The sequence below is a fragment of the Schistocerca gregaria genome, chromosome 7, assembly GCF_023897955.1.
Source record: "Schistocerca gregaria isolate iqSchGreg1 chromosome 7, iqSchGreg1.2, whole genome shotgun sequence".
In the NCBI taxonomy this organism is placed as follows: Eukaryota; Metazoa; Arthropoda; class Insecta; order Orthoptera; family Acrididae; genus Schistocerca; species Schistocerca gregaria.
The window spans coordinates 197,059,198-197,072,010 of NC_064926.1; positions in this window are offsets into that span (position 1 = coordinate 197,059,198).

Sequence of the window (12,813 nt, forward strand, 5' to 3'; positions counted from 1 at the left end):
AAATCAAAGTTCCCTATCTAAGTCCAGGCTATTTAGATTATTACATTAATCACTGTGCTGTTGTCGTGTTACCTGTAAATTGCTGTTATTTGTCACACTGAATATCACTTGGTAGGTACAAATTAAAAACAAAGCAGACGTGTAAACTACAATGGGCCTGACATTCTTAAATTCAGTTCAAATCTTTCACTTTGTTGACATGACAGCTGGCTTGTTTATACCATCCCTGTATATGTCTATGGGACACCAAAGGAAATAAGGTAAGTTTCTTGGAAACTTGAACATTTAAAATTTGCATTTGACTTTAAAATGCGACGAATACAAATCGGTGCCTCCAAACTATCAATTATTGCTTTTGGCGTTCTGGCTTTATCAATAATCAAAACAAACACAATGAAAGTGAAGAGAAATGCATTACGAAAGCACGCTTTTCATATTGCACACTTCTCTTCAAGGTTATTTGAAGTGTATAAACAATAAGGAATTACAGTACTGAAGCCAGAAGCGTCATATTTTCGTGTCGTATTGCTGTATCGAATACGCATTTAAGACAAGAAAAACGTTTGAAGTTGCGTTCCTTATGCTGTGTTGTTCACTAGAACTGTGTAACATTAACTATATAACACAAATATCGTGTGCACAAGACAGAAATGACGAATAAGAAGCCATTGTAAACACTCGTCTGCTAAAGTTTCGGGGGATACAAGATGGCGACAGGTCCCGCCCACTGGCTTCAAAACAAAGTACAGCGTAAGTCTGTAGTGCCATCTTCCCTTATTCTACCCCCATGGTTGCATCTATGAATAACAAATACTCTGGTTTTCAGTCAGGAATTAAAGCACATTCCCAGATGCTGAGTTTAGAGTGTAACGATCATAGCTCCAAAAACTGCGTTGGGTGGCAGTTGAAGCAGGTCAAGGTAAGGAGGCCATCCAGACACCATCCCAGAGGTGGGTTGGTAGCAGATTGGTGAGAGGGTTCCTGTCTGATGACTCAGGGTGTTAGGTAAAAAAAATTAAAAGAACAAACATATATTGTTGATACAATACAATGGTCGAAGTATTGACACCCCAGGCAGCGAGAGTTGGTGTATCTGTCTGGTATATGCTAATGAAGATGTGGCACATAGCAGTGGCATCAATACGAGTGACATCATGAGACCTGCAGCCATGCGCCAGAAGTGTGCAGTATAATTTGCACTGTCCAAAGTGGCTTCCAAAGTGAGTGACCAGTGCGCTCATCATTGCGCTTTATACTGCAGGCATGAAACACTGCCACCGGCCCCTGTCACTAGATTATTTCATGTGTCTTCACCCATACCAATTGTCTTTTAGCTTTCCGATTCATTGGGTAGGGATGTATTGTGAAGCATTGGTAGTGTACATCCATACTGAACACTTGGAATCGCACCAGTTAACGTCATCTTGCCCCATGTGTGCCAATTGCATCTATTAACATGCGGTAGAGTAGCGACAGAACTTAGTTCTCTCGGTTCCGGTATGTGTTGTAGCTCTGCAGTTAAGCATTGCTGTACTTTTTACAGTGAGAATCAAACAATGGGATGTCCAGGTTGGAGTGTCACCAATATTATGAAAAGAACAGATTGCTACTCATCATAAATATGGCATGTTAAGTTGCGTAGAGACACAACGAAAATAGTTATAGAGCTTTCAGCCGGAGCCTTCCTCTGAAAGGAAAACACAAACACACTCACACACACATTCGCACAAGCAACTACATCTCTTGCACGCGTGACCAATAACTCTGGCTACTCCAGTTAGGAGTTGTTTTTGTAGTAACAATGTAGGACTTAATGGTTCATGTATTGCGTGACGAACTGCTTTTTGCAATGTTGCTACTTCAGTTTTTGCATTGCTCAAACTGTTTCCCAGTGAGTGAAGGAACCTGCCTGGAACCATTACTTCATCCAGCAAATTTAGTCGAGTTCGCACTTAATTTGAGTCGCTATTCATTATCCTCATCATTTGTACATGCTGGACTTGGTCAGGATGGGAAAATGAACTGCAAGTGGGGCGTCTGGTGGAGTTGGGAGAAAGAAAAGACTGTAAACAGTCACCAGTGGAGGTTTTATTCCTCCAAAAGCCTACGCCTTAGGGGTACAGTGAAACAAACTCGCTACAGCAACAGGTTGCCACAGTTATATCAAGAGTGAGGAACTAGTGGCAACAACTGGTTGTGAACCGAGCTGGTAGGAAAAGAATGTTCTGAATACCAATGCACTCTCACTAGCCTGTGTGGTGTTGCCCACGTGACTTCCCCCTTCCCCCCCCCCCCCCCCCATCCCCACCCAGTCCTCCTACTGGTGGGCAGAGAGTGTTTCAGTGGATATCCCTCTGTCAGCAGGACTGGACATAGTGTCAGCAGTATAACCCTGAGAGATTGTTCACATAGATTGAACACGGATGTTACGCAAAACATCTGGTACTATGCTGTCCCAGGCTCAGCCAATGTCTTACCTAAGAGGCAGTACCACACATCATATGAAATACAATTACAATGGAAAACTTGAAAAAATTTTGAACATCCATTTTCCATTTCAGTAAAATTGTTCACTGTATACAAATTGTGGTGCATCATCAGCCTAAATTTTGGGGAGGCCAGGAAACGTATTAGGAAATCCCCTTCACTCCCCTTTGAACGTGCAAATGCTTAGTGTACCTAATGATCACAACCACCACCACTACCACTACTATCACTGCTAATACTGCTGGTAATAACCCCTTAAATTCTAAAATTCCCACAGTCTGCCCCAGCAGACGAGACTCTCTTCTTAAAGTCATACCGAGATGCTCTCTAGAGCATCCATGCCATAGTGGACACCTATTGACTAGAACATCTTTTCCCCCACTACTGCAATCTGTCTATGGGTGGTTCCGTCCAGAATTCCCACCAGCCCGAAAAGCAAGCATTATTCAGTGTGTGCAAGTAATGAACAGTAGTGTAGCACCTGTTTGAATGCTCCTCTTTTCATTGTGAACCACGGCTGTCATTATGTGAACCAGTTCGTCATTTGTGAAAAAGTGCTTTCGTTTTGGACTAGTGCTTTCAACGAGCACTCAAGGACCGTCGCACAATGACCATTTGAGGACAGATTGGGTGAGGTGGCCTTGTGCACTGATAAACTGAGAACCTTTGCTGTGCAAGTCACTAATAAATTTTGTACAGATCGCATATTCCTCATTTTGATTTTGTTAAATGAAATGTTGTAGTGTTTACATTAATAAACAGCCTGTGTTGTCGAAAATTTGTACTCCTTCATTTTCTTTGCTTCACCGGAATATTCTCTCCACATCATTTCCAGCTTTCTCCTTCTTTTCCCCTTAATTCCCTTCGCCCGATAGCTGTGGTATACATTGTATAATGAAATACTGTATTTTCAGCGTTGCCAGCGTTATCACAATACATCTACTAAGACGACTACTGCTAATATTACTATTACTACCACTAATACCACTGCTGCTAATAATAGTAATAATAATAATAATAATAATAATAATAAAAACTCACTTGTATTTACAAACAAAGTAGCAGGTTCGGCGTTTGAGAGTTCTCACTTGTAAAATAAATGAATTCAATGATCCTTCTTCTTCCCGAATCTTTCAGTGATATCGTTATACCACATGAGTTATTTTCCAAGTATTCGTAGTACTGGTTTTACAATTGAAGTAGAGCAAGAGTTCATAAGCTATCCTGGACCACACTCTTCCTCAAATACGTTTTCACGTGTAAGACTTCAATAACTCCATTCAACTGAAGCAGTTGTTGTAGGAATTATAGAAATTAGAGAGGAAAGTTTGAAAGTTTCTGAAAGAATTTGTTCCGTTTCATTGTCAGTCATTCTTTTGATTACGTCTCCCAAACTGACAGTGTGACTTTCTTTTTTTTTTGTGCTGGCTGAAAATACAGTACCCAGTTCTCTACGAAACTGCAAGTGACTGAAAGAAGTGCCAAACGATTGTAGTAATGGATGCTCACTGTCTACAATGTCATACCGAGTACATCTGGCGAACTGGGTAGTATTGCTTAATTTAATAAGAGCATTTTATCGCAGTATGATCATCTTGTTTCCAGTTGTGTTAACAATGTTATCCAATACCTCAAAGAACACCTGTTTGTATTTGAACATCAATGGATTGTCAAAGTATGTATCCATCATTTCTGATCTATTCAAGGAAGCTTCAGGTTGCGCGTTAGTCGAGCCTTCCGTGGAATTTAAAAAGTCGATCAGTTTATCTTCATTCTCAACTTTTTCATGCAAACAACATTATTCCAAAATTGTTCATCGTTTGTTTTTTCCTCAAACATGTTGAAAGGCAGTTCTCTCTTTAAAAATATGCTTTGAAAAACAGAGAGAAGAAAACAAAGTAAGGGTCTAGGAGCTATTTTTGAAAGTGTAGTCATTGCACAACACTCTGGACTATCAGTTACATTCTAAGAGAAGAAAACCGATGCACCACGAAGGATTTACCTGAATGGGACGGAAATGTGTAGATGTGATGTGCATGTGCAAACAAACAAATGATTACATTTTCAGAAAAATTAGATGACTAATCCAATAGATAGAGCTTCACAAACTAGGCACAGCAACAATGCGTCAGTCCACCTTTGACTCCTGTACAAGCAATTATTTGACTTGGTGTTGATTGACAGAATCGTTGGATGTTCTCTTGAGGAATATTGTGCCAAACCCTGTCCTATCGGTGCGCTATATCGTCAAAATGCCGGGATGGTTGGAGAGCCCTGTCCATAATGCTCCAAAAGTTCTCACTTTGGGAGAGATCTGGTGGACTTGCTGGCCAAGGTAGGGTTTAGCAAGTTGAAAGACAAGCAGCAGAATCTTTGGTCTGTGCATATGGGCATTATCTTGCTGAAATGTAAGCCCAGGATGGCTTCCCATGAAGGACAACAAATCCGGGCATAGAATTTTGTCATCATACCGCTGTTCTGTAATGGTGCCATAGGTAGCAAACAAAGGGCTACTGCTGTGAAAAGAAATAGCAGTACAGACCGTCACTCCTGATTGTCGGGCTGTATGGCAGGCTACAGTCAAGTTGGTACCCCACCACCGGCCAAGGCGTCTCCAGACACGTCCTCAGCCTGGAATCTCATTGACTGGAGTAGAATTTCTTCAGTGATGAGTCCCACTTCGAGTTGAGCCCCGATGATCAACAAAGATGTGTACAGGGACACCCAGGACAGTGGTGGGATACAAATCTGTCTACCACCTGCCATACAGCCTGACAACCAGGAGCGATGGTTTGGGATGCTATGTCTTTGCATAGCAGAACCCCTTTGGTTGTCATTCGCAGCATCCTTTCAGCACATGTTATGTTGACGATATTCTACATTCTGTCTTCTTGTCCCTTATGGCGGTGCCTTCTGGACTTACATTTCAGCAAGCTAATGCCTACTCACACATGTCAAGAGTTTTGTACAGTTTGTCTTGGTTCTTACCAAACCCGACCTTGTCCAGCAAAGTCACCTGATTGCCTCCAATTGAGAACTGTTGGAACATTATGGTAGGGCCCTCCAACCAGCTCTGAACCATCCAACCAGCTCTGGATTTTGATGATCTAACACTTCGACTGAACAGGATGTGGCACGATATCTGGCATCTATCAATCAATACCAAGCCGGATAACTGTTTTAATATGGGCCAGAGATGGACCAACTCGTTTTTGACTTGCTCAATTTTAGAAGCTCTTGTTAAAACATCATCCAGTCTTTCTGAAGTTGTAATTATTTGTCTGTCTGCACATGCAAATCACATCTGGCAATTTGCATCCAATTCAGAGAAACACTGGACTCGCATTTGGGAGGATGACGGTTCAATCCCACGTCCAGCCATCCTGATCCTGATTTAGGTTTCCCGTGATTTCCCTAGATCGCTCCAGGAAAATGCCAGGATAGTTCCTTTGAAAGGACACAGTCAACTTCGTTCCCCATCCTTCCCTAACCCGATGAGACCAATGACTGCGCTGTTTGGTCTCCTCCCCCAAATAACACAATCCAATTCAGATAATTCCTTCATAGTGCATCTTTGTCTTAGTGTGTATTTGATTTAAAACCGCAATTACCCCATACAAATGGCTGATATGATTGTGGTGTTACAGTTCCATCTTGTTTCAGTGTTTGAAGGAATGTGTTTACCAACAATACTGTGGAGTATTCCTGTGTGTTTGAAAGACTGGTGGATGGAAGCAAAAATACCCTGAACGCCCCTTACACACTGGCGATTTGGTCGCACGACTTCCCCGCTAGGTGGAGTCACGTCCATCCTTTAACACGCACTTCCCATAAGGCCTTTCACACTGGCAATTTCGCCTCGCACCCGCTGTGCGCCCTCCGGTCCCCGCGACAGGTGGCGGTGATTCAGCCGCATTTGACTCTTTCACACGCGGCGATCTGGCAGCGCCGCTGCGCAGCTGGGGAGGGGGTAAACAGCTGACGCCTCGCCATTGTGATTGTTGACTTTCATGCTATTGTGCTATTTTTGCTACAAAAATGACTTTCACTGTGGAACTTTTCATCATAGAAGTAGAACATCGCCCTGCAATTTGGGATTCAAGAAACAACGATTACAGTAATAAGATCGAAAAACGTAATGCTTTGGAGGAGATGAGTAAGAAATTTGTTCCTGACTTCGAAAATAAAACAGTATCGGAGAAAAACGAAATTGGTATGTATTATTCTGTTAATTTCTCAGTGGAATACATACACGGGCTATCCACAAAGTACATTAAGTTTTGGTATTAAAAATAAATAAAATATTGGAAATTTCTTTTATTATATACAGATGAAAGCCACACTTAAATACTACTTTTCTACATAGTTGCCATTTAAATTAAGGCACTTATCGTAGCGATGGACGAGCTTGGAAATTCCTTCGTCGTAAAATTCGGCCGCCTGCGCCTTCAACCACGTGAAGCTGTGCGTCGTCATCAAAACGCTGCATAGCCAACCACTTCTTCATTGCTGGAAATAAGTGGAAGTCGCTTGGTGCCAGGTCGGGACTGTACGGCGGATGAGGAAACAACTCCCACTTAATACACTCCTGGAAATGGAAAAAAAAAAAAAATTGACACCGGTGTGTCAGACCCACCATACTTGCTCCGGACACTGCGAGAGGGCTATACAAGCAATGATCACACGCACGGCACAGCGGACACACCAGGAACCGCGGTGTTGGCAGTCGAATGGCGCTAGCTGCGCAGCATTTGTGCACCGTCTTCGTCAGTGTCAGCCAGTTTGCCGTGGCATACGGAGCTCCATCGCAGTCTTTAACACTGGTAGCATGCCGCGACAGCGTCGACATGAACCGTATGTGCAGTTGATGGACTTTGAGCGAGGGCGTATAGTGGGCATGCGGGAGGCCGGGTGGACGTACCGCCGAATTGCTCAACACGTGGGGCGTGAGGTCTCCACAGTACATCGATGTTGTCGCCAATGGTCGGCGGAAGGTGAACGTGCCCGTCGACCTGGGACCGGACCGCAGCGACGCACGGATGCACGCCAAGACCGTAGGATCCTACGCAGTGCCGTAGGGGACCGCACCGCACCTTCCCAGCAAATTAGGGACACTGTTGCTCCTGGGGTATCGGCGAGGACCATTCGCAACCGTCTCCATGAAGCTGGGCGACGGTCCCGCACACCGTTAGGCCGGCTTCCGCTCACGCCCCAACATCGTGCAGCCCGCCTCCAGTGGTGTCGCGACAGGCGTGAATGGAGAGACGAATGGAGACGTGTCGTCTTCAGCGATGAGAGTCGCTTCTGCCTTGGTGCCAATGATGGTCGTATGCGTGTTTGGCGCCGTGCAGGTGAGCGCCACAATCAGGACTGCATACGACCGAGGCACACAGGGCCAACACCCGGCATCATGGTGCGGGGAGCGATCTCCTACACTGGCCGTACACCTCTGGTGATCGTCGAGGGGACACAGAATAGTGCACGGTACATCCAAACCGTCATCGAACCCATCGTTCTACCATTCCTAGACCGGCAAGGGAACTTGCTGTTCCAACAGGACATTGCATGTCTGCTTGTATCCCGTGCCATCCAACGTGCTCTAGAAGGTGTAAGTCAACTACCCTGGCCAGCAAGATCTCCGGATCTGTCCCCCATTGAGCATGTTTGGGACTGGATGAAGCGTCGTCTCACGCGGTCTGCACGTCCAGCACGAACGCTGGTCCAACTGAGGCGCCAGGTGGAAATGGCATGGCAAGCCGTTCCACAGGACTACATCCAGCATCTCTACGATCGTCTCCATGGAAGAATAGCAGCCTGCATTGCTCCGAAAGGTGGATATACACTGTACTAGTGCCGACATTGTGCATGCTCTGTTGCCTGTGTCTATGTGCCTGTGGTTCTGTCAGTGTGATCATGTGATGTATCTGACCCCAGGAATGTGTCAATAAAGTTTCCCCTTCCTGGGACAATGAATTCACGGTGTTCTTATTTCAATTTCCAGGAGTGTAGATTCGAGAACTTCACGAGTGGCATTTGCCTTGTGGGCCCGGGCGTTGTCGTGAATCGGCAAGATCTTTGAGCCCAACTTTCCCCTGCGTTTGTTTTGTATTGCTCTTCTGAGGTTGTGCAGAGTTTGGCACTACCTTTGAGAGTTTATTGTAGTGCCTCTTTCCAGGAAATCCACAAAAATCACACCTTTTCTGTCCCAAAAGACAGTCGCCATCACCTTCCTTGCTGACATTGTCTGCATGCATTTCTTGGGTTTTTGGGGGGAATTTGTGTGCCCCCACTGCATTGACTGCAATTTTGTCTCGCAGTTCACTTGCTTAACCCATGTTTCGTCACCAGTAACGATGCGATCGAGTAATGAGTCGCCATCTTTCTCGTAAGAGTCCAAAAACGTTAGCGTTGCAGCCATTCGCTGATTTTTGTGTATCTCTGTCAAGATTTTTGGTATCCATCTTGCACAAAACTTGTGGTAACCAAGCTTTTCGGTAATGATTTCGTGCAACAAACTTCGTGAAATTTGTGGAAAACTCATAGAGACTTCCGTTATTGCGAAATTTCGATTTTCACGGACCGCGGCATCGACTTTTTCGACAAGTTCGGCAGTCACTATGCTGGGTCTTCCACTTCGCTCTTCGTCGTGAACGTTAGTTCGGCCATTTTTAAATTTTATGACCCATTGACGCACTCCACCTTCAGTGATTATGTTGTCCCCATACACTTCCCAAAGCTGCCGATAGATTTCTATCAGTGTACAGTTCTTTGCAGTCAGAAATCTTATTACAGCACGCATTTCACACTTCGCAGCATTTTCAATTAACGCTGATATTTCAAACTGTCACAGTAACTCAACGGAGTACAGCACGAACCTCTCACTAGCATGACAGGATGCCGACTGAACGGCGGAATGCCATGACACCAAGATGGCCGCGCTAACCCCGCCACTAACGTACACAAACGAAAACATAACGTACTTTGTGGATAGCCCTCGTATTATATTTTTGGGAACATTTTGGGTAAATAGTGCTCTTTTCCTCTTACAATTTTTATAACAAACAGTCTAGAGTGCAAACTTTGTTTCAGTTTTCATAAACTGTAACAGCAGCTGGAGGCATCCATAGCACCTGCTCCACTCCATGCCAACTGTGGTATCGCCTGAAGATGATCCACCTATGGATTGAAACTAGTTGCTAATAAATTCAAAAGTTAGCACTCTAGACTGTTTTTTTTATAAAAATTAGAATACATTTTATATCTTGCTCATTTGCCAACTAAGAGAACCTTCACTGCTGACAAAATAATCAGCAAATTTGTCTGGTACACTTACGGCTTAGCAGCTTCTTACAGGCGTGGTTCTCTATACATCATCCAACACAATTATTTCTAAAGTTTTATCCAGTTTGAACTCATCTCTTTTGCGAACAAAGTTGTGCAGAGCGCAACATGTTTCAATTATTACTGCATAGAAGTCCAAATCACATTTAAAGGGCGATGAAAAATTCACCATTTGTTGGATAGGATTCCAAAAGTGCACTCAATGTAACGTCGCGCCCTCGATAATCTGTTATTGTAAACCTTTCTTTCCTCGGTAAAATGTTTTCCATTATGCGGATGTTGCATGTTTTCTTCAAGTGCAAATGCTTCATCTCCAACAAAGCAGAATGGAAGAGGCTCACCTGAGTCAGTCAAATGTCGAGGCTCTGGCAAACTTAATTGTTGTCTTTCATTCTTTTGTAAAGCTCACTGTTTTTCTAAATTTGTGAGTCCCCACTTCTGCCATATCAACCTACATGTATGAATGTAAAGTAATAATCAGCGTCACAAACTGCTAGTAACACTATTAAGAAAAAGTGTTTGCATTTATGCTATAAAGAGCCACTTTGTTCAGATTTAACAATTCTTACATGCTTTCCATCAACTTCACCAAGACAGTTCGGAAAAGCAGCATGCAATTTAAATTTTTCTGCTGTATTAATCCAACCTTCTTCTGATGCAGGTTGTATGCATATGTTCTGTAGATTATCACATATCTCCTGGCAAGTGTCTCACACGATTTTGGATATAGTTGAAATGACACATTTGAAGAAATAATGTACCTCTGTAAATGTACAGCCTCTACCAAGGTACCTGAAATCAGAGAGTTTTGTTTCTTTGCAGCAGCTCAGTTACAGGAAAAGTGGAAGAACATTTGTGACTGTTACACAAGAGAACTCAACAAGAGAAAAAACTCAAAAAGTGGTTCCCCTTCAGAAACCCACAAAAGATACGTATATTTCGATATGCTTAATTTCCTATCACCTGTAACTGCCACTAAACCACCAGAGATGGATGAAGCTGAAGCACATACTGATGAGCCACATAATTCTGTTGTACAGGATGGAGTTGCCTCAATTCCCGTAACAAACAAAAGATGGCAGACAAGGAGAAATTATTTCAGGTACATGCAGCAAACATCAAGGGAAACAACGAATGAATGGCCGAAGCAGATGACCCTGACAAACATTTTCTACTATCATTATTAAGCGATTTGAAATTTGTGCCACAAAATATGAAAATGGACGCTAAATTTGAAATAATGTCAGCTTTGAGGAAGTACAGCAGGTTTTTCAGTTAACTAGACAACTATAATATTAAGTACACTTCACAAATACCAATGTCTATATACTCAAATTGAGCCATAACTGTACCTACATCTAATCCAAGCCCATGTACATCAACTGTGATGCCACACTTTCACCTATATCATCTGATACATCAGTGATCACTGATTTATTGTCTGGGTAGCGAAATATTACAGTTTTGGCTTACTGTAATTTAATATCACACACTGGAGCAAATTACAGTTAAACTTACTTTAAAAATAAAGGTATATGTAAAATAAGCATTTTATTTACCATTGTTGTTGTTGTGGTCTTCAGTCCAGAGACTGGTTTAATGCAGCTCTCCATGCAACTCTATCCTGTGCAAACTTCTTCATCTCCCAGTACCAACTGCAACGTACACCCTTCTGAATCTGCTTAGTGTAGTCATCTCTTGGTCTCCCTCTACGATTTTTACCCTCCACACTGCCCTCCAATACTAAATTGGTGATCCCTTGATGCCTCAGAACATGTCCTACCAACCGATCCCTTCTTCTAGTCAAGTTGTGCTACAAACTTCTCTTCTCCCCAACCCTATTCAACACTTCCTCATTAGTTATGTGATCTACGCATAGAATCTGCAGCATTCTTCTGTAGCACCACATTTCAAAAGCTTCTATTCTCTTCTTGTCCAAACTATTTATCGTCCACGTTTCACTTCCATACATGGCTACACTCCATACAAATACTTTCAGAAATGACTTTCTGACACTTAAATCTATACTCTATGTTAACAAATTTCTCTTCTTCAGAAACGCTTTCCTTGCCATTGCCAGTCTACACTTTATATCCTCTCTACTTCGACCATCATCAGTTATTTTGCTCCCCAAATAGCAAAACTCCTTTACTACTTTAAGTGTCTCATTTCCTAATCTAATTCCCTCAGTATCACCTGACTTAATTCGACTACACCCCATTATCCTCGTTTTGCTTTTGCTGATGTTCATGTTATATCCACCTTTCAAGACACTGTCCATTCCATTCAACTGCTCTTCCAAGTCCTTTGCTGTCTCTGACAGAATTACAATGTCATCGGCGAACCTCAACATTTTTATTTCTTCTCCATGGATTTTACTACCTACTCCGAATTTTTCTTTTGTTTCCTTTACTGCTTGCTCAATATACAGATTGAATAACATCGGGGAGAGGCTACAACCCTGTCTTACTCCCTTCCAAACCACTGCTTCTCTTTCATGTCCCTCGACTCTTATAACTGCCATCTGGTTTCTGTACAAATTGTAAATAGCTTTTCGCTCCCTGTATTGTACCCCTGCCACCTTCAGAATTTGAAAGAGAGTATTCCAGTCAACATTGTCAAAAGCTTTCTCTAAGTCTACAAATGCTAGGGACGTAGGTTTGCCTTTGCTTAATCTTTCCTCTAAGATAAGTCGTAAGGTCAGTGTTGCCTCACATGTTCCAGTATTTCTACGGAATTCAAACTGATCTTCCCCGAGGTCGCTTCTGCTAGTTTTTCCATTCATCTGTAAAGAATTCGTGTTAGTATTTTGCAGCTGTGACTTATTAAACTGATAGTTCGGTAATTTTCACATCTGTCAACACCTGCTTTCTTTGGGATTGGAATTATTATATTTTTCTTGAAGTCTGAGGGTATTTCGCCTGTCTCATACATCTTGCCCTCCAGATGGTAGAGTTTTGTCAGGACTGGCTCTCCCAAGGGTGT